We start from the raw sequence: 23,650 nt of genomic DNA on the forward strand, positions 1-23,650 counted from the left end.
CACATTTCTTTGAAAAACTCTTTCTGTGTCATTCCTACTTTTTTAAAATTGGCTCCTCTCCTATAACACCCAAACTGGGGACCTACACTCCGTGTCAGTGTCCTTAATTATAAAGGGAAGAAGCACACAGCCCGCTCAGAAAATCAACCCCCTGTCTCACGTTGAGCACCCAAAACCACCCGTCACTTTTGAAAATCTCAGCCTTGATTTTTAAAAGGCATTTTTATACCATGTCCATATCCAGGGCCATTGGCTGTGATTTGTTAAGAGCCAGAAACCATGAAATCAGAGAACTGTAGGGCTGGAAGGAACCTTGAGATGTCATCAAGTCCAACCCTCTGCTCAGAGGCAGGACCAAGTAAAACTAGACCAGAGGTAGGCAACCTATGGCACGCGTGCCAAAGGTGGCATGCGAGCTGATTTTCAGTGGCACTCACACTGCCCGGGTCCTGGCCACCGGTCCGGGGGGCTCTGCATTTTAATTGAATTTTAAATGAAGCTTCTTAAACATTTTAAAAACCTTATTTACTTTACTTACAACAATAGCTGAGTTGTATATTATAGACTTATAGAAAGAGATCTTCTAAAAACAGTAAAATGTATGACTGGCACACGAAACCTTAAATTAGAGTGAATAAATGAAGACTGGGCACCCCACTTCTGAAAGGTTGCCGACCCCTGAGCTAAACCATCCCTGACAGGTGTTTGTCCAACCTGTTCTTAAAAACCTTCAATGACGGGGATTCCACAACCTCCCCTTGTAGCCTGTTCCAGACCTTAACTACTCTCATAGTTAGAAAGTTTTTTCCTAATATCTAACCTCAATCTCCCTTGTTGCAGATTAAGCCCATTACTTCTTGTCTTACCTTCAGTGGGTAGGGAGAACAATTGATCACCGTCCCCTCGTAGGTCAGGTTTTCTAAATCTTGGATCATTTTTGTTGCTCTCCTCTGGATTCGCTCCAATGTGTCCACATCCTTCCTAAAGTGCGGTGCCCAGAACTGGATGCAGTACTCCAGCTGAGGCCTCACCCCCAGTGCTGAGGAGGTGGGACAATGAACTCAGCGTTGTACAGTACCCACAGACAAAAGTTACTCCCTGCCCTGAAGAGCTTACGTTCTCAGAGCCAGACAAAGAGAAAACAGGGAGAGCCCCAGAGACTGTAAGCTTAGTTGTGGGTGTGTGGGTGTGTTGCTGTGGTGTAGTGCGCAGAAGCACTTTATTATTTATATTATAGGAGCACCTCCAGGCCGCAGCCGAGACTAGGGCTCCAGTGTGCTAGGTGCTGTACATCCACATAATAAGAGACAGTCTGGGGCCCAAGGACTTCACAATACAAACAGACAAAGGAAGGATTATTACCCACCCCCACCTTTCAGAGGGGAACTGAGGCACAGAGAGATTAAGTGACTTCCCCAAGGTCACATGGGGAATCTCTGTAAGAGCCATGAACAGAACCCAGAACATAACCACAACAGCAGCCATCCAGGCTGATCCCTGGCGAACAAGGAGTTAACCTCAGCTCTGTGTCCCCATCACCTGACACAGGCGCTATCTGCCTCCCTAAGTTAGCAGCTTGGCAGAACCCACCAGCAAAAATTATTCCCTGGGATAACTTGTGATCCCCAGTAAGGCCTCCCTTTCAAAGTAAAACAGGGTGGGGCTATCAGTGCACCCGGGAAGAAAGTATAAATATTTCTAGCAAGTGCCCTTAGTAGGAGTCTGTTTGGCAGGTGCTGTTGCCTGCTTCCTTGGCAGCAGCTAAAAGACAAAGGGGTTGTTTAAATGGGACAATTAATTAATCGATTCCCCCTTACCTGGGCAAGCACATGCCCCCACTGGGATGCAGGGTTTATCACAGGCTAAATGGGGCGCTTTTTTATGGGCTTCGCTGCAGCTAAACATCAGCAACGTGCTCTTGTTGGCCTCTGTTAAATGGAACCTTCTTGGCAGGTCGTGCTGGGCCTCTCAAAGAGGCATGTGCCATAATACAGCTCAACAGGAGAGGAAAAACACGGCGGGAAACGTTCAAAGCCACTTATTTCATCTTAAACGTGTTCTCCAACCCAGCTGTGCGTTGCTGGCGCCTTGATCTTAGCAGGCAAGTGTCCAGGTCAGATAACCACCGGCGTGGCGAGAAATTCAGTAGGAAAAAGGGTGCTGATAAAGCGGTCTAAGGAGGAGATGTCCCAGATTCGGATCAGCTGGGAGTGGGAGTTTCAGACCAGGAGATAGGTTTGGTGTGGGCCAGGGGATGTCTGAGGACTGGGTGGAATACCAGGAGGTGCTGCAGGCTAGGGATTGAGATACATTGGCACAGCTACATTGTTTCCCGGGAGTGGATCAAACAGCGAAGAGGGAGATCAGGATTGAGGTGCCGTGGCAGGACTGGGAACGCGCGACAGGAGCAGGAGAGAGTGTCCGGAATCAGGGCCTGCGGCAGAGCTCGTCTCCAGGTAGCTTCATCAGAACAGCTGGACGGCAGCAGCTTCCTGATTGGCCATGCCACCTGATTGACTGGAGGAGTCAGAAGGCCAGTGTTTAAGTCAGCAGCAACAGTAGCTTCCTGGGTGCTCATGCCCTGCTCCTGTGTTATCTTGTTCCTACTGCCCTTGCATTGCACCCAGCTTTGCCTCCATCCTGCCCCTGCCCTGAGCCCCTTCTTGCCTGCTACCCTGCTTCCTCCAGTTCCTGCCCTCTGGTTTGACCCTCAGTCCAGCTTCTGATTATCAACTCTGGCTTGACCTTCAGCTCTGGAATCCAATTCTTGATCTCCAGCTTTACCCTGGGCTCCAGCTTCCAACTATTGACTCCGGCTCTGACCCTGGTCCTTGGTTTCTGACGCCCGCTGTGACCCCAAGGCCTGACACCTGCTCCGGCTAGACCACCCTCCTCCCAGAGCAACTGCAGCAAAGTCAGGGGTGAGGAGCATCTGTGCGGGGCACACTTGCATCTCAAAGGCACTTCGCTGAGCATCAGTAGCCAGCACTAACCCTCACTCACTGTGATGAGGACCACATACAAATCCACACAGGAGGAGGTCAGGGGACTCTACCAACCTGGGATTGCCGTCTGATACTTCATGAACAGTTTTGTTGTAATGGGTCAGGATTGCTTTGACTCTGGCGGGTTGTTTCTGGTGCAACACAAAATGACCATTTCCCGCTGAATAATAAAACTCTTCCAATTAAGCTGGAAAGCAGGTAGAGAGGAGGAACAAAAACCCTTTAACAGAGAGTCTTGGCAGAGCGCTGTTGGCTCATCCAGCAAGCCCTGGAGAACTTGGCAGAAGGAGTGGTCCTGGACTGGCTTATAGCTATTCATTTTAAGCTAACTAATCCTGACATTTCCTTCCATACGCCAAGTGCTCGAGGTTTGCCAGTGGTCCCTCTGTCCAGGGCCATAGCCTCACTCTTTGACCAGTGCTTGACACAAACCTTGAAGGAAGAAAGCTTTTAGTTTAATTGCTCTTGAAAAACACAGTACCCAAGAGGCCAGGAGGATGAATGATGGACGTTTGCGTAGACTCCGAGATATCATTTGGCCAGGCACTTCCACCGCCAAGGTCATGCAAGTGCTTTGAGTGAACAATAAACTGTTGCTGTCTTCTCTTAAAAGCCAGCAGAGAAACCAGGACTTAATGCGGCTACCCTGATTGCTTGAAAAGATTGGCTCCATAATTTTTTGCGGAGCCTTAAACTGTATCGTGGACTAGAGACTATTAGATAGGTGACCCCAGTCCCAGATCTCTCTTATATGGTGGTAGCTGCCAGGCATTTTTCCTACCTACGGTAAGATAAAGATAAACCACCTGTTTTCAAACCCTTAACCATGTTGCATGTGTCTCAGCCTATGAGAAGAGCAAATCTAGGCAACACATTGCAGAGCAATTCTTCAAAATCCAGGGCATCGTTCCTACCTGATGGGACGTGGGAGAAACTATCCAGGAAGTGGAAGGGTTTTGACATCAACAATGAGTCTCAAAGTGATACAGTCAGGTTAGAAATTATTTTGTTCAAAAACAAATTTCCTACAGGAGGATGGCTGTGCGATAAAGATACGGAACATCATCTGAATACATTAAGGCAAACTAGAAACCTTTTCGTTTACGCCTGCCGCATCCACATGGGGGAGTTACAGCACTTTGGTGCACGCTGCTGTTCACACACCCCTAGTCCGAACTGGAGCAGTGTAGACAGAACTTCTGTTGGTGAGAGAGAAAAGCTTTTAAGCTTACACAAAGCTCTTCTTCGGGTGTGGGAAAGGTACTCAGTGTCACAGCTAAATACAAGGCAGAACAGATTGTGTGGTGTAAGTAGTAAACACATGTTCTAAGGGACCATTCCAAGTGAAATAGCTTGTTAACACCTCTGCAGTCACAGGACAAAAAAAGTCTGTAGTCCAAATGAAGTAAAGTTTGTAATTTTCCAACAGAACGTATTGCATCCGATAATGCCAATGCACTGAAGCCAACACTGTTCACAGGAAAGGGTCGGTGTCAACAAATCTCTCAGTTCAAAAAGTGTTTGGGGAAAAAAAAGTTTCAGAATTGTCCAAGCTTTCTGTTTCAACATGTTCAGAAGAAAAAAATTTGTTTTTTTTTTTCAGTTTGAAGTGATGGCTCGTTTTCAAGTGGCAGTTCATGTGTGATAAAAAGAAGGAAAGGTAACAATAATTTAAAAGATCAAATATTTTGAAATGACTGAAATGAAATGTAAATAATGAGAAATAAATAAAATATAAATGAAAATGATCAAAATAAAAATGAACAGTTTTGCAAATATTGAAACAAAATGGTTTGATTGACTGCATCTGTTTTTATTTTATTTTATTCTTTTTGGATTATCAGTTTGTGAAAATGTTTGCTATTTAAACTTTTTTTCCCAATTTTTTTCTCAAAAATTCTCCTGGGGTGGGGAAAGCGTTTCCTGCCCAACTCCATGAATAAATAAGTGTGCAAGAAACAAAGTGCAGCCTAACCAAAATACACCCGACCCATTTTGTGCCTTGAACACTGACTAACCGGTTTATAAGTGAGGAAGGAAAGAATATCGATTCCAGTTGAAGGCGCACAGGGAAGTTTTATATCAGCAGACTGTATTTGTTCTCATTGGACTATGGCCAGGTCATTGGAATTAACCAATCTACTTTTGCAACAACAAAGTGCAGTGGGGTTTTTTTGTATATTAATTTAAATTGTATCATTTTCTATAAATATATCATGTAAATTATATTATCAGTTATACTATATGTTGCATTGTTATATTGTGTCCTTTGTATTTTATTAATCTAATTTATTTGTCTGTCCTACTGTAACGAGAACATTGCATAACCCAGAGCAGGAGGTGCTACAGACCATTGCCACAGAAATATGTATCATACGATGTATTCACTGCAACAGGAACACAATTATAACCGGAGCAGCCAAGCAGTGGGGTGGACACCTGTATCTGTTTCCTTTCTTCAGACCTGGAGAAGAGCTCTGTGTAGCTAAAAAGCTTGTCTCTTTCACCACAGGAGTTGGTCCAATCAAAGATATTACTTCACCCTCCTTGTCTGTCGGTTAATACTGACGGTTAGCACAGTCCACCGGTCAGCCATGAGATCTTTCGCTGGTCGTGAGTGGTCACAGCCTGCGGTTTTACATCTCGAGCAAGAGATGACAGTGAAAGCCGAGCTGACAGACTTGAATCATGTTAACCGGCTCCATCAGTCACTTTATGGACATAATCCAACTCCCATTAAAGTCAGTGGATAGATCCCCATGGGTTTCAATGGGCTATAGATGAGGTCTCAGAGAACTCGTAGGCCCAGGGCCCGCTCCCATTGGAGCAGATAGTAACACTCCCCATTCAGAGCTTTATCAGGCCTCCAGAGAAGCCCCGCCCATCAAGTCACTTGTTTGGGCCGAACATTCCAGCCCTTATGCACAAGATCCTAACATGGTGGGGCGCATGTGGATGGTACAGAGAAGGGGAGAGCTCCCTTTAGGTGCCCCAAGACCAGGCTGCAAACCTCTCCCACCAGGACGTGGGGTTAGGCCCTGGGAAGCAGGGATTTTGCTTGTGAAAAACTACAAATGATGCCTCTGAAGGACAAAATCACTTTTAAGCGGAGGTCGGGGAGCCGGCAAGGGTTCACGGGGTGAGTTTTCAACCTGGCACCCTAGCTGCGGCCTAACCATTGTGAACTTTCCTAATGTGAACCCCCCCAACATTTCCGGTGCCCTTGAATGCCCTTCTGAGGGTTTCACCAAGGCGCTAGCCCAGCTTGGCCATGAGAACTTTTAAGAGCATCCCCCTTCCCACCCCAACTCCCTCTGTGACACTGAAAGACTGGAGACCAGCAATACCTCTCCCATTACAAAGGGCCCGAACCACAACCCATCAAAGTCAACGGAAAGGCTCTCACTGACTTCCCTGGACTTTGAATTAGGCCCAGAAGGGAGCCCGTCCACTTTAGGGATCAGAGACAACTAGCTGGGCAGCTTCCACCTTAGTCCCAAGAGGAGACACCTAAGAGGAGATGCATTCTGAGCCTTATCTCGTGGTACCAATTCTCATCTAGCTCTGGGCTTGGGGGAACACAGGCACTGTTTGGTTTCCATCCCCGCAGTTGCATGTGCTGGAGGTGATCAGCTAGTGCCTATGTATGAATCTGATTATTACTCAGTACAATGCACACAGGGATGGGTTCCCACCTCGGGGTGTTGGAAAGCCACACTTGGATCTGAATTCCATAGCTCGGGCTCATTTGTAATAACAATACATGGCAATATGCCACTGTATTAAATGAGATTTTCATCCTATTGCATAAAGGCCAAGGGCAGATGTTCCGTGTTGCTCTGTTCTCTAGAATGTGGCAGGAAAGAGCTGGTGAAAACTCTCCCTAGGTTCTTATAGCCCCCATTCCAAAGTTTACTGAGGTATATGGGAAACTTCCCATTGGCTTCAACTGGCTTTGGATCAGGCCCCTGCTGCCCCTGGCACTGTTGTCTACGACAAAACAACCTGATGAAGTCACAACAGCTTTAAGCCATTCATCTCAAAATGGGCCCAATTCACCATCCCCTAACACCAGTCTCACGCTGATGTCACTCCACTGAAATCCTCAGAGATATACTGGCACGAAACTGGAGTCTCAGAGTGATGAGCTGGGGCTTCTGAGAGGTCATGTTTCAGCATAAGACTGATACGGCTACTGGCCACAGTTGGTGTAACTGTAACCCACCCAGCTGTGATATTGGCTTGGCAGTCGAAAGAAACGCATTAACATTGAGAGGTAAGGATCTGTATAGTTTCAATATTAGAGACGGATAAACATTTTAGAAAATCCTTTGCACTTATCCAGTGTCACCGAGCAGGCATGGGTTTTTCTGAGCAATCTGTTGGCTCACCATTTATTCCTGGTGACACAGTGCTTCTGATTGTGTGGATTGGCAGGCTGGGCAAAATGCAGGCAGATTGTCTGGCCGGGGGAATTTCTTGTTCTCCATACTCTTCATCCATCACCTAATTCACCTTCGCAAAACCCCTTTGACCGAGATCCCCCTGTCTGTCTGAATCCATTTGTTGTTTTTTGTTTTATACTTAGGTTGTAAACTCCTGAGACTGTCCTTTTGTTCTGTGTTTGTGCAGCATAAAAGGGTCCTGGTCCTTAACTAGGGCTCCTAGATGCTACTGTAATACAAATAATAAATAGAAGTAATAAAATTATCCCTGTTTTGCAGCTGAGGAAACTGAGGCACCGAGCGGCAAAGTTATTTGCACACAGTGACTCAGCGTCCATATTAGAACTCAGGAGTTCGGGTCAGGGGCTGTCCTTATGGTATGTGTACAGCGCCTAGCACAATGGGGTTCCAGCCTGGTATTACCTCAGTATGACTGTTATTAGAATAATAATAATAAAGAAAGAAAGAATGATTGGCTCCAGGTCACTGTAAAACACCTCTCTTTCTATGGACTCTGGTTCATCCCTTAAATGCGTTTTATGTACGGCCTGAACTTCATTGCTAGAAGTCAAAGTCTGATGCTTTTGTGCGGCAGCCTGACCACAAAAAAAAAAAGAAATCTTTAAAATCCAGCCTGTTTTGGGCCTGAGCTTGAGGCACAAACGTTTTGGCCGCTGTACAAAACAGAAAAGACTCCAGAATTTCTTTCCCCCCCACCCACCACACACACACACACACACACCCCTGCCCCGGGATTCCAAAAGGATGAAAAGTATTTCACACAATATTTGAAAATAAATATCGCTCATCCTCAGGCTGACGATTCGGAGTCCAAACTGGCTCAGGATTTATAATGGAAAGAGTGACTCAGTCTTAACGCTATGCAAGCCACGGGCCGTTATCATTCAGTAAATAACTCCTGCCCCTGGTGCTAGGCATTCCCTTGCTGCGGGGCTGGGCATTTTCTACCAACTCTACCTGGACTCAAGCTTCTGTGTCAATTAACCTTTTCCTATCAAAGTGACTGGGTACCCCTCTCACCAGTCCTTCCAGCGGCACGGTGGACCAGTCAGTAACACACACGAATGTTTCAGAGTGGTAGTCATGTTAGTCTGTATCAGCAAAAAGAACGAGGCGTATGTGTGGCACCTTAGAGACTAACAAATTTATTTGAGCATAAGCTTTCATGGGCTAAAACCCACTTCATCCAGAATGTGTAGATGTCTTCTTCTCCTGAAGGACTTGCAGGGGGAGGCGGGTGTTGTTTTCCAATACAAAGATGCACCGAGTTTCTCAAAGATCAAGCAACTGCTGGAATAAAGATTTGGGGAATGGAAGTGATAGATTTCTTTTTTGTTTGGAAGGAATAGAAAAGCCATCCATCTCTTCCCGGCCACTCTAAAGAGGCCCATCATGTCTTGCCCACAAGCCTAATAATCTCAATCATTTTGAAAGAGAAACATCCTTCAAGGAAAGAGAAGGGGGAAGCTGGGGGTATTGAACCGCAGATCTATAAAGATAATTCATTCCATGCTTGTGCACTTTTGACTCGCTTGTTGCTTTGCCTCATGGGAGCCGAACAATGCCAAGGTGTTATAGACTAGAAGAGCAGCTCCCTTCAGATAGAGACTTGGCAGGAGGCTGAGCAATTACCTCAGAGGCACAGTCTGCACCTGAGTACACAGCTTCCAGTGGAAACGCATGCTGCTGATCAGCTTCGTCTGCAGCTCTCAGAGCGTCGATGAGCTCACCGCAGATGGTATCGAGCCCGCATGCACAATACACACCCCAGAGCTCAGCGCAGAGAGAGAGTGGGGTGAAAATGCAGCCTGCCCCCGTCACCCGGACAAGCCGCTTGCCTCTGGCTTTGCAGATGTGGCCAGAAAGTGGCTTTGAGGTACAAAGAAAGTGTAAATTGCAGACAGCGGTGTCCCGATCCCAAGTGAAACCACGTGTACACACACTCGCACTAGCGTGTCTGTACACACACACGCTCACACAGCCCTACGACCAAGGATTTTGGTAGGTAGCTTAGCTGGACAAGCATGTGGAGAGATACATACATTCTACACCTAGAGAGGGAAGGCAGGGTACTCTAGTGGCTAGGGACTTGGGCTGCAAGTCAGGAGATCTGGGGGTCTGTTCATGACTCAGTCCCCTATATTCTCCCTTCCACATGTTTTCTGTCTTATCTGTAAGCTCTTTGGGGGCAAGAACTGTCACTTGCTATATCTTTGTACAGCCCCTAGCACACCGTTGACCCACACTGGCTGGCATCTAGGCACGACGATGATATAAACGTATAATACTCTGATTTTTTAAAAAGGCTCTGATGTCTATATGGGTAAGGAGAACACTCCCAGCTACCGTAGTGAGGATTACAACATCTTGCTATGTGTACATGCAGCACCTAGCACAGCAGGGCCCAGATCTCCACCAGGGCCACTCGCTGCTTCCATAGTCCATATTAGTTTCTCCTCCCCACCCCCTTCTCTTTGTGCATCACGCACATGCTGCTCACTCACAGAGACAGGTGCCTAGAGATGCATGCAGCTGAACAGACAACCCCCGCCTTCCCCCGCCCCCCACCACACACACGGTCTACTATTCTACTGGCACAGACACACAAATGCAAAGAAACACAGAGTTAAATAAACTTTGCAAAGAGCAGAGCAAACTGAGATCGCCAAAAGAAAGGAGGAGAAAGCAAACTGTAACTGCAAGAGAGGGAGCGAGTTTATGATGACAGTGCTTTTTTCTGCCTTCCTCTTCCCTCCCTTTCACCTTCTCTGCATTATCTCCTTCCCCTCTCTCCTGATCCCCCTTTTCTTATCACTTCTCTCCCGCCCTCTGTGTCTCCTGCTCTTCCCCTTTGTAAGTCAAAGCCCTTTATGAGAGCTGGGGGGGGGGTCTCTCGCAGAGCTCAAACGATAGCTCACGACCTCCCCCTACAAGTCCTAAACATTGCAATACTTCTGTCATTAAGCCAGTGCATCCAGATTTAATTAGTAAAGCCCCCGAAACAATTGAGCCCTGGGCCATGAAAGGAGGAGAGTGATTGGCAGCCTACTAAGAAAGGGAGGTGAGCAGAAAGGCGTGATTTTCCTCTTTTTTCACTCCTCCTGGGGGTTGCTTTGCAAAATGCATGGATGCCAGGTCAAAAGCAAATCCTATTTGTCCTAATGATTTCCCCCCGAGATAGCTTGGAAATCTTAGCCAGGCGAGAGACGCAAGCTCCTGAGATGCGTCCAAGAAGCATGTGTGTATTCTGGAAGCCATGATCAGTGTTTGCAAGGCAGAGAGCTCCCTAATGAGTCTGGCCACACTGGTGTCTTGAGTAAACGGAAAGTAAATCAAATTGGCTCCACAAAAATATGTGTGTGTGTGCGTATGTATGTATAGTATCCCTCCTCCTCAGCTTATCTGCTGTCCAGGGTGAGCTCTGAGAGTGGAAAGGATAGGAAACCCAGGTACATAATGGATGCTGCAAATCCACAACCTCAGCGGCACCTTGTTGCAACTGGTGTTTCTAACGCCACAAATCAACAGGAAGGCTCTGGACCGGGCCTGGAAGGGTTGCGAAACTGGCGAATCCATCCAGCTCTTTCACATCTGAATCTACCTTCCAAGGGACTTCTGGTGCTAGCGAACGGGGGTTGGATTTACAGCCCTGGAAAGTGAAGTCCTCTGGTTAGTCACCAAATACAAACACTAGAGGCAGGAGCGGTGCAAGCGTCCGCTGACGCAGGTTCCCAGGGAGCATGCCTACGCCCTGATTTGGAGTGACCGCCTTCAGGGATCAGAGGTGGCTGCCAAGGCTAGTGAATCTCCACTGAGGTTGCCAATAATGAGGCTTGTTCATGCTCTTCAGCCCAGACAGGATGTCTGTGATCATCTACTCTGGCCTTCTGCCTAAACCAGGTTAGAGAAATTCACCTAGGGGATTCTTGCAGTGCAGGAAATTAATCTTCCCTGCTACACAAGTGAATACTAGAGAGCTCAGTCGCTTGTGGCTTAACTGGAGCATGTCTTTAGAAAGGTATTCAGGCTCGCGATAGCTGGGGAGGAGGTTTTTCGTGGAGTGGCTGTCCGCCCCCAGTGAAGTGGGTTTAAGATCACGTAGCACTCGACGCTTTCCAAGCTCTTTACAAACATTAACACATTGATCCCATAAATCCCGGGGTGACATCGATAGGGCAGTGCTATTATCCCCATTTCACAGATGGGGAAACCGAGGCACGCATGAGTAAAGTGATTTGCCCAAGGCAATACACCACATCAGTAGCAGAGCCAAGCTTGGAACTCAGGACCTGCTGGCTCCCAATGCAACTCTTGCAGACCACACTGCTTTTGTTTATCCACGGGACTTATCTGGCCCCCATTACCATAGGAGGTGAACACCTTGTGGTCTTTAATGTACGAGTCCTCACAATATCCCTGTGAGGCAGGGCAAGTTTGTTATCCCATTTTACAGATGGGAAACTGAGGCACAGAGAGACCAGGTGACTTGCCCAAGATAACACAGGAAGCCTGTGTCAGAGAACTGAAGCCAGGTTCCAGGCTAAACACCTGGCCATCCTTCCTCTCCCTCATCTTCCTCCAGCAACAGGCTGCAATCCATAGGTTCATTCCCATTGCCTTGTAAATAGCCTTCAGACAACAACAGCTTCTTGTCATTGCTGGCCTGGGCTGGGATTTTGTCCGGTGATTTAGAAGTGAAAGGCTCATTAATTCATTACAGATCCCCTGAGTCATCCATTTGTCCCACGAAGGGGTTTTGGGCAGCACAGGAAACTTGTCTATCTAAAATCTCCTACTTGGATAAATTGAAGCCACCGGAGCTGTCAGGCCAGCACTTTTTGTGAGAACTAAATGGACAGTAAAAGTGAAGCCTCCTTGTTTGCTTTTCTTTCCTCCCTTTTTTTAAACAGTGTTTTGGTTTAGAAGATGTTTCCTGCTGAACAGGCTCCAACTTACCATAGCTACAGCACCATCTCCGTCACGGGGCACAATTCTCCCCCTGAGGAGAGGATGAGGCACACGACAGATGTTAGCCACGTGGCTTAATGGTAATATGGTGATACGGTGGTATAATAACCTGGAGAGAATAGAATGGGAACTCTCCAGCCCAGCCACTGGGCTTCTCAGCCAACTCCTTGCTTCAGGAGGCTGACAGACTCGAGCAATTTCATAGTCATGCGAGTTAACCTTTGTCTCCCTGCATAGACCCCCTGATCTGAAGCCCCAGGTCTTTCTCCAGGCCACTCCCCTGTCCCTCTGTGAACCAGACAGGTGGCATGCCTTGTTACACTACCCAAACTAGCAATCCCAGATCACGGACCAAATTCTGCCATCATTTTCACCAATGTAACCTCCTGACTGAGCTGGAGATGAAAAACCAGGGCCCTCGACGCTTAAAGCAAGCACATGCTTGTCGAACACTACAGCTTTCCTCCTCCTATGAATCTTGGGCAGACTCTTCACCTTGGACTTTTTAGGTGTCACGCCCACCCTTTGTACAGGTATATCATTCTGTGAAAAAGCAAGGATGGCAGTCAAGTAGAACTGGGTGAGAAATTGGTTTCCCATCCCATGAAGATGCTCAAGAGATCGAAAAATGTCCCCATCCTGATGAAAAGTTGAAATCTTGAATTTTTTTTTTTTTTTTTTTTTTGCTTACAGAAAAGCCAAACAACAGTCAGTTTGGGTCAATTGACACATTTTGTTTCAATAATTTAAGCCATTTTCTGTTTCGATTTTGACCATGGTTGTTTTTTTTTTTAATTAGCATATCATTAGCGTAAATGTTGAAACAAAAGGCGCTGTCAGCCAGGAATTTTTGAAAATGTCAAAATGTTTCATTTCGATTTGGGCCAAGTGGAAACCTATACCAGCTAGTTTAAATTTCAAAATGAAAAGACAGTTTGAACGAGAAAACTGATTATTTTTCACACTGACAAGTTCAAAATTGTTTGACCCTTTTTATTTTAGTTGAAAAATCAGTGGAAAGTGACCCTTGTCTGAAGGAAAGTTTTGGCTATGATGAATTGGCCAGAAAAAAATGGTTTGTCATAAAATTCCCAACCCGCTCTACAGTCAACATAACTTGAGGAAAAAAAACAGCCTCCTTCTTCTTCCCAATGTCATTGAACTCACTTTTCACCCTGTGTCCCCCCCCCGGACAGGCCACTCCTTCCACATTCGAGCGCCACCCTCCAAGGCATTGCTCTCTGGGATGCCTCTGAGCTAGATGTTAAATCAAAACCGAAACAATGCTTGTTTCATGTTTTTTCCCACGGGGCTGCCTTTTGCGATGGGCACTCTGCAAAGGAAAATCATCACCATCGCTAATACAATCACTCAGCGGGGTCACATCAAAATGCGAGTAAATGAGCAACCGCAGCCTTTTCAACACGTCTTCCTGTGCTAACAGATGTTTGAAAAGGACGATACCGCTTAATAGGCTGCAAAAAGGCACGAGCAGAGTAGACACACAGACATTTGGGGACTCAGGCGTGACTGAAGAGAACTGCCCTCAGGCCCCCACCAGCACGGTGTGAGGGGGTGCTCTCCTAATGGAGGTGCGGTCTTTCAAACGAAATCCAAACCACTTGTGACCATTATCTCAGGGCTCCTGGCCAAATTCCAACGAATTCTGCCTCCCCGACTTCCCTCTACCGTGTCAGCTGGAAATGCTTTTCTTCTCCAGAACTGCTGGGTGCTGTTATATAACCATCCTGTTCCACTCCAGAGGAAGGTGCATTTCCATTCTGAGTGTCTCCTACACTCAGTACGACATAGATTTGTGCCAAATGCACATGGAATTGAGATACTAAGCTGAATGGCATCCGATGAAGTGAGCTGTAGCTCACGAAAGCTCATGCTCAAATAAATTGGTTAGTCTCTAAGGTGCCACAAGTACTCCTTTTCTTTTTGCGGATACAGACTAACACGGCTGCTACTCTGAAACCTATAAAGAAATTGTATCACATTCCTTTGTCTACCCACCTAAGGTAGATGACCCCATTATTCCGGTACCTGAGCACTTCATAATCTCTTTAATGCATTTATGTGCGCAACACGCAGTGAAGTAGGAATCACTATGATTGCTCCATTTTATGAATAGGGAACTAAGGCACAGAGAGACCAAGTTACCTACTCAAGTGCAGAGAGGACGTCTATGGCACAGCAGGGAAGTGAAGCTACGTCTCCAGAGTCAAAACCTGGCACTCTAACCACTGAACCCTCCTTCCTCTAGGTTAATGGGATCAGGATACCAGGGGTTAGAAGAGACTTTCTTTCTAACGGGTCCCGATAATCTGTGCTGGGACCAATGCTGTTCAACGTATTCGTAAATGGGCTGGAAAAAAGGGGTCAACAGTGAAGTGGCAGAGTTTGCAGGCAATACAAAAATCACTCAAGATAGTTAAGTCCAAAGCCGATTGCGAGGAGTTACAGGAGTGGGAGACTGGGCAAGCGACCGGCCGATGAAATTCAATGTTGATAAATGCAGAGTAACGCACATTGGAAAACATAATCCCAACTATACAAATCCCAAAATGAGAGGTTTAAATTAGCTGTTGCCGCTCAAAGTAACATCAGGACCGCCATATTGGGTCAGACCACTGTCCATCTAGCCCAGTGTTCTGTCTTCCACAGAGGCCACTGTCAGATGCTTCCATGAGAATGAACTGAACAGGGCAATTATCAAATGATCCATTCCCTCCTGGTTAGTCCCAGCATCTGGTAGTCCAAGACTTACGGACACCCAGAGCATGGGGTGGCATCCCTGACCATTTTGGCTAATACCCATCGATGGACCTGTCCTCCCTCAACTTATCTAATTATTTTTAGAACCCAGAAAGAAACTCAAGAAAGAGGTCTGGGAGTCATTGTGGACAGTTCTCTGAAAACATCTTCTCAATATGCAGGGGAAGTCAAAAGAGCTAACAGAATGTTAGGAGCCATATCATATCTGATATCAAAATATCACAATGCCACTAGCTTAAAAGTACCGTTGGTCTGATCTGCTATGGCCATTCCTTTTCATAGATTAGATAGAGATGAACAGTTTATATGGAGCTCTGGAGTCCTTCGGGACATTAAGGTGCTATAGGTATGGGTGATGAGAGTCAGTGTGGCCTAGTGGGTTCAGAACTTGATTGGGGAACAGGAGGGTTTTAATCCCTGCCTTGTCGCTGGCTTGCTGCATGACGCTGGATAAGTCACTTCATTGTTCCATGCCTCAGTTTCCTCATCTATCCAGGTAAAGTGAGTATAATGACATTGCCCTCCATTGTAAAGTTGTGTGAGACCTACTGATGAAAAGTACTATCTTCTAGGTAGGTATTATGAGATTGATGGCAATCGTTATTACAATGCCAGGGTTAGGAATCATTTCACCAAGTCAGAAGAAAAAAAATACGGAGAAAGGATGATTGCTTATTCCTGATGGGATATACACTCACAATATACACAATACACACTCACAAAGTCTTGTTAATTTAGTAAAAGAGTAATTTGTGTCAGAAAGGATAAGGTGGTGCCAGCATTTCCACTACGTTCCTTCATTTGCAGAGGTTTGTAACTCAGCCATTAAAAAAAAACACACACACACACACACACTTTGGAAGACGTTTTGGCCAATGGCATCCCAGCCCAGGAGTGAGGTTGTTGGTTTTGTTTTCCATTTGCATTTAGATTTGACATTTAATTTTTTTTAAGAACATGACATCGTACAAACACAAGAATTCCAAAACGACAATGGAAAAGCATTTATGTTGGCTACAGGACTGCTTAGCAGGGGGATCGGATAATGACACACTGAAGAGTGGCCAAGAAGGCAGAGCCGTCATTCAGGGAGGTCCATGGGGGTAGAATTCAGAGAAACGGGATGACACGGTTCAAAGGAAAATTAAGCCTGAGGAAAACTTTCCTAAGGGTGAGAGCTACAAGGCAGTGGAAGAGTCTCCAAGGAGAAGTGATGGAAACCCCCCACTTGAGTCACTGAAGACAGGACAGGCCAAAGCGCTGAAGGATGTCACATCAAGAACAATCCCACGCTGGCCGGGAAATGGTTTAGATGACCTAATAGGTCTTTTCCATCTCTTGTTTTGGTGAGTCAGTTGAAAGTGTAGGGGGAATTTTAAGTAAGCAGAATAATTATCCAATTGATTGTGCCAGGACACCCTTATTCTTATGAGAGGTGCCGCTGAGTCAAGCCATGGTGCTTTGTCAGTTGCCATGCATGGCTGCTGCTGGTGTTATAACTTCGGTCCCTAACATCTTCGATCCACCACTTTTACCCAGCACATCAAAGTGGAAAACAAAACAAAAGATATCCTCAGCTTGGGCATGATGGTTTTGTGAATCCTTTTGACTCTGGCTTACTGGGCGAAGACGGCCATTCGTGTGATGTCATACAGAATTCAACAGCTTGGAAGAAAGCGGTTCCTGCATTAAAATTTAAACTTTGCAATTTTAATGATGGTGGCAGGTAATATTTTCAAAAGTGACTTAGGAGCCGAGGTCTCACTGAAAGGCAATGGGACTCCTGCCCATGAGGGTCCAAGTCTCCTTTAAAAAGTGAGGCTTAGAGCTTGTCTGCACATGGAGTTATTCCTGATTAACTCTCCCTGATTAATTCCACGTGTAGACACTTTTATTCTGTCTGCAATAATCCACTTCAGTTAAACTAAACAGAAACAAGGCTCTCTTACACAAGTGTCTACACGTGGAATTAATCAGGGATCATTCTACATGTGGAATTAATCAGGGACAGTTAATCAAGGAAATCTCATTGTGTAGACAAGCCCTAATGCTCCTAACTCACTTAGGTACTGTTGAAATGTTTGCCCCGTAGCAATTCTGTTATTTAAGTGCAGCTTTTCTGTTAAACTTCCACCCTGTAGTGCTGAAAACTGATGGGAACAATGGACTAGCCCCCATTCTAGGCAGATACATTCGGGCCATTATTAATCCTGGCAGCAAATAAAGCGGAGCCAAAGTTTTCCAGATACTGGGACATTTCCTGTTACAACTTTCGTTTATTACAATCACGTCTAGAGGAGCCCACAAGACCAGGGAACTAGGTGCTGTACAAATACACAGTAAGTGACCGTGTCTAGCCCCAAAGAGCTTTCAATCAATATAGACAAGCTAGGCAAAGAAAGGATTGCTACCTTCATTGTATAGATTCATCGATTCTCAGGCCAGAAAGGACCACTGTGATCATCTCGTCTGACCTCCTGTGTCGCACAGTTGAGGAACTAATGCCCAGAGAGATTTGTGTGGAGGGCAAAAAAGCCCAAGTAGTGGGGAGACACAGAGGTAGGAGTTGTGTGCCCACAAAGAGGGACCAGGTCCTGGTGCATGGAGACTCACAACATTTGCTCTGAAATCCAAGCCCACTGGCGTGCACTTGAAAAGTATCTGTAGGTCTGCTGCAAATCTCCCAGCAACAAAGATATAAATAAAAACCTTTGCAGCTCAGGGCTCCAGCCCCACTGCTGATGATTTGTGTTGCCCTTTTCTACTGGGGGACTTACTTCCATGTCATGTTACTTATATCTACATGGAAAGTTTGATTTTTGTTGTGTATCTTGATTTTTTTTCTTGGCAAGGAAGTAGGAAAAGCTCTACCAAGTTAATGATTAATTCAAGGAATCACATCCTCACATATTGAACAAATAAATATAAAGCTAATATAAATAGGAAAACACTTTTGGAATTTGTCAGTCAGTGGTCTTATTATCTCAAGCTCTCAAGCCAAAATTGCAGGCTATGGTTTGCAGATGCTCTTGTAGCAAGACCACTCCAAGGGATTGTTCTGCTTGAAATTGTTGTTCTGATAAATAACCCTCCCCCTTCCCCTTCCTCTTTAAAATTAGCTTGGAAAATGCTCAGGAGGCCAGTGGTAAATGCTCATCCCAAATGTTTATAGGTATTTCGAGGATGGGCGAAAGTGGCCTGAGTTTATGTTCACAAAACGTCTGCGCGCCTGGAGCAATTTTGGAAATTCTTCACTGCATTTGGCCTGAAATATTTCTTTGCTCAGAAAGAAATCTGAAAAGCCACTTCTGGAAATTGCGGTACAAGAAAGGGAAGGAGACAGGACAGAGACAAACCTTTCTGTTCTGTGTTTGTACAGTGCCTAGCACAGTGGGGTACCGGGCCATAACTGGGACTCCAAGTTGCTACAATCATACTACTGTAAAAAATACATAAGACGGAAAAAAGGGGTGTGCAGAAGGGGATAATGTTATCCCATTTTATAGCTGGGTAACTGAGTCAGGGAGAAATTACGTATCGTGCCTGGGATCACATAAATCGGTGTCAGACAAAGCATCTGATTCCTGATGCCCGCCTGTAATCAACTAGATCATGAGCAAGTCACTGACCTTCGCTGAGCCTCTGTTTCTCCAGCTGTGAAATGAAAGCAATGATATTCAGCTGTGTCTTGAGACTATCATGAAAGCTACCTAAGGCCCGGACTGTGTGGGTGGATCTGCATAGGATCCACCCCCACAGGATTGGAGGCCTCAATGTTTGCACAGCGCTGCGTAGATGCGAGTTCCCATTGCAGCCAGTCTCAAAGATAGTGAAGAGCTCAGGGCCTTTTAATTGCAAAGCTAGTGAAGAGCTCAGGACCTTTTAATTGCAGCACTGTGGTCTGTCTTTTGTTACCATGTGGGACAAAGGAAAGGAGCGGTCGGGGAGGCTGTTTCTGCTGCAGAATTCACAAGTGGGATTTTTGGTGCCAAAATGTGTGTTTTGCATTATCGTGAAACATCCCTGCAAATCATTTTCAGTCTCTCACAATTTCTCATTTTAAAAAAAAAAAAGATCAGAAGACTACTGGCTGTTCACTATCGCACAAACCTGGCTGGTGAGCAGTTTCACACAAACTTCTCCGCACGATTTTTCACCGGCTGTCACCTGGCTCTGGTGGCAGGGGGTTGGTAACAAGGATCACGGAGTCACTCACCACTGAGTCATTTCAGTGTCTTATCTGAAATGAGTTTGATGGGTCTCAGCCCAGTTTCTAGTGGACCAAATGTCAGAATCACAACACTCCCACCCCACCCCACGCCATCGCACATTGCGCCAGTTGCTGGAAAACGGCAGAGAGGCCAAAGTGGCAACTGTGTTGGGAGCTCAGTTGGCCAAAGTGGCAACTGAGTTCAAGACTGTTTCAAAATTTGGCAGCGCTCAGCTAATGTCCAGCTCTTCCCTGCTGCCTCAGTGTAACACCGACAGATCCCGGTTGTCGTCGAACCTGAGACCTCTGAAACTAAATGCAGGAGCCTCTACTGCGTGAGCTAAAAGCCACGTGGCCCTTAGCTGAGGCTGTAGCAGACTCAATCTCTCTCTAAGCGATCTCGGTGCCACTAGCTGGGACAGAACGCCACACCCAGGAGGTGGGTGGGTTACATCAGCATTTCTGAACTCTATCCAGAGGCAGAAACACCTAAGTATCATAAGAAACTGTGTTCTCCACAGTATCCCCAGCCCAGTCAGAAGCAGGAAATGTGGGAAGCTCCTGAGATGTTCCCAGTCCTGCAGAAGTTTTGACAAGCACCCAACATTGGAAAGCTTCTCCTAAACCAAAAGAGATGGTCCGAACGCAGACCCTGGATCCGCCCACCCCTTCATTGTGAGGAATCTCGTATCCAGAACCGAACGTCATGCTCGGCCCCTCCCTTTATAATGGCAAGGACAGTCCATTCCTTGACTGATGAGTCCAGGCCAGGACTGAGGGTGACCCTGTGTAGTGATGTAGCCAGCACAGACCAGGAGGCAGACAGCCAGAGCAAACCATAGCTCTGTCTGTGTCTGGCAGCCTCAACAAAGAATCCCCTTTACATTTGTTACAGTTGAGTCCTGTCTCTTTACCATGAGGGATTCAACAGTTGCTAGGCCCTGTTTCTATTATGGCTTGAACCTAAATACCCCCAAGTCCTGGAAAAGTTCCAGTGAAAATCCTGATCCAAACACTGTGGCCCCAGCCCATCTCCGCTAACTGAACCTGACCTCTCAGGAAGAGTTAGGAACCTGAACTCACTTCATCGGATGAAGTGAGCTGTAGCTCACAAAAGCTTATGTTCTAATAAATTTGTTAGTCTCTAAAAAGCCACAAGTCCTCCTTTTCTTTTTACGGATACAGGCTAACACGGCTACTACTCTGAAACCTGAACTCTTAGGGTAGGACTACACTGCACACTAAGCCTGGGCCCTCAGTCAGGTTTGAGCCCAAGCCCCGCTTCCATCCACACACAAATCAGCCTGACTTAGGTCAGCAAGCACTCAGGGCCTAGGACCCTGACGTGGGGTATGGTCAGAGCCTGAGTCCTGCTGGGACTTGGACCCTGTCATTTTGCAGTGTGGACTTAGGTCAAGCCACAGAACTGAATCAGAAGGTCTGCAAAGTGTGAGATTAAGGTCCAGCAACTATAAACCCAGGATTACAATGCAGTGTGGATGCTCAAGTGCAAGCTTGGAAACACTGAGTCCACAAGCCCAGGTCCCGCAGATCCGGGCTTAATGTGCAGTGTAGACGTACCCTTAGAGGTTCCCCCATCACCAGTTCTTTCCTGCTCCAATTATTTCTCCACAACCCTCTGCCATAATCATTTCAGCTGTTTTCAGAGGTTGGGCCATTGGGGGTTTGCCAACCATCTGATAATCAATTTACCATTTCCAAGCTTGGCTGACTTTGATATGGAAGATTTGGGGTGGGGTCGGGGGGGGGTTAAGCTGCAGCCGTCATATTTCTGAGGGGACGTTACGCTTAGGAAACTTTTGCATTGTACTTCAGTGGATTAGTTGTTCTGCTTCCTATAAAAACTTATGTCTGCCAGCTAAACTCTTTCGGATTAGAATTAAAATGAAGAGTTTGCAGATCCCATTACAGCAAAAAGAACTTCTCCAGTAGGGCTTCTTTGTTTGGGATGGAGGCCAAAGTTATAAATATGAAGGGCCTGATTTACAGCTCCCAGCCTCAACTGGCGTGGGTAAAGAAGTGCCCAGGCGTCGACAGTCACACTCTCGGCGCCTGCCCTCGCAGAATGCTAATGCCAGTACACGCGCAAGTATTAGAATTTGCACCTTTAATCCACAATTGTTTTCGTGGAGGCAAACTCTAGTGCTTGCAATGCAGAGGTTAGGATTTTCAAAGTGCACACGCAGTTGTTTGCACCGGAGAAGCGTAGCCATGTATACAGGCGTGTGTAATATTGGCCTTCAAAAGCAGGCACCACTTAGAGTATGTCTACACGGCAGCTGCAAGCGAGCCCCCCAGCCAGAGTAGAGCTAGCATACTAGAGACAAGAGCGTGGATATTGTGGCAGGGGCTGCAGCTCAGGTTCTCAAGCCCGTTCGACTCTCTGCTATTTTCAGTGCACTAGCTGACATCCCGCTAGCGAAGTCTGTCTATCTGGGGTGGGCGCTTGCTCCCAGCTCCAATGTAGACGTACCCATAGAGATCTGCTGGAAAACTTAGCCTGTGAATGACCTTTTCCTTCACAATCTCCACGCACTTTACTATTATTAATTACGTCTCACAAACGTACCCTGTGAGATATTATTCTTCCTGTTTCACAGATGAGAAACTCAGGGACGGCGAAGTTAGCATTTTACCTAAGTTCACACACTGAGTCAGAGCTGGAGGTAAAACCCAAGAGTCCTGACTTCCAGTCCCCACCTCTGACAAAGGACAACAATACTTACCATATTATCAGCCATTTTCTGCTCTTGAATTCATACATGCAAATCCCCTGGGTTTCAAGGAGACTTGTGTCCACGGATGGTATCTGAGGGCAAAGACTGGCCCCTCTGTATCTTAATTCTTTGCTTGAAGTTAGTCATAGCATAACCCACACACCTTCTGGATGTGGTGTTCTGTCCCATCTAGTGGCACTGAGACCACTTAGAGAGAGAGATCAAATGACTCTGCTCTACAGCCTTAGCTAATAGACGGTTGGCTTTTAGCTCATGCAGTAGAGGCTTATGCTTTAAGCTCCAGGTTCAACGACGACGACCAGGGTCTGTCGGCATTATCATAGAAGATTAGGGTTAGAAGAGACCTCAAGAGGTCATCTAGTCCAACCCCCTGCCCAAAGCAGGACCAACCCCAACTAAATCATCCTAGCCCAGACTTTGTCAAGCTGGGCCTTAAAAACCTCTCAGGATGGAGATTCCACCACCTCCCTAGGGAACCCATTCCAGTGCGTCACCACCCTCCCAGTGAAATAGTTTTTCTTAATATCCAACCTAGACCTCCCCCACTGCAACTTGGGACCATTGCTCCTTGTTCTGTCATCTGCCACCACTGAGAACAACCTAGCTCCATCCTTTTTGGAACCCCCCTTTCAGGTCGTTGAAGGTGGCTATCAAATCCCCCAAAGATGCAAACCCTTCTGGCAAAAGGCAACAGATGATACAGAGCCACATCTCTGCCTACTGCTCTAAAGGCTTCTCCTGGCTCACAGACGTCACTTCATAGCCATCCAGGCTCAGCTGCAGGTAGCCCATTTCCCTCCAGCTCACGTCTCTGTCTCTGGCAGGGAATGGGAGAGCAATGAGACCGCAGAATCTGAGCAATGAGACTGCAGAGGAGACCTGGAGATGAGGATCAGCAGCACATTGATGACACTTACGGGCCAAAAGTTCTCACCGTCTTCCCTAGTTGGTTGCTAGATGAGGTCATGTCAGTGATTGCTCCGTCCTTGAGGTGCTTGCAAGAGTTCCGCTGTATTCTATGTATAAATAACAGCAAGAGCTTCACAGCACTGCCTCCCCTCCAGAATCTCTCTCTGGGAAGATCAGCCCTTAAAGGCACTGTCCCTGGTACCACAGCAGAGCGTGAATTACACCAGGAGAGGAACAGAGATAGTTTTCCATGATTAAGCCCGGTGCAAGCAGGACATCAGAAGGAACAAGCCAATTACTTTGCTGCATTAGATGGACTCAGGACTGCCCCTTATCCCAGGTAGCAAAGTGCTTCAAAGATGTCAAAATTCTCTGCAAATGCAGGATTGGATCCAATGCAAAACTGAACCGGACTAAGTCTAAACACTCTACAAGATCTGACAGGGTCAATTGTCCTGGTTGGGACTCAGGCCCCATAAAATACCTTCATCTGAAAGTCCTGGCCTTCAGCGTACACTTTGTTCTCAGCTCCCCCTGGCTTGGTTTCCCTCT

The 23,650-nt window shown here is 46.5% G+C and overlaps 1 long non-coding RNA gene across 1 annotated transcript; it reads left to right on the top strand.

The window, feature by feature from the left end:
* The first annotated feature begins 693 nt into the window (after nt 1-693).
* Nucleotides 694-23,282, top strand: LOC122462396. The gene is made up of 3 exons (XR_006284923.1): nt 694-897; nt 16,223-16,229; nt 23,271-23,282. It is a non-coding gene; the product is annotated as an uncharacterized LOC122462396 (long non-coding RNA).
* The last annotated feature ends 368 nt before the right edge of the window (nt 23,283-23,650 follow it).

Source organism: Chelonia mydas, chromosome 11 (genome assembly GCF_015237465.2).
Source record: "Chelonia mydas isolate rCheMyd1 chromosome 11, rCheMyd1.pri.v2, whole genome shotgun sequence".
In the NCBI taxonomy this organism is placed as follows: Eukaryota; Metazoa; Chordata; order Testudines; family Cheloniidae; genus Chelonia; species Chelonia mydas.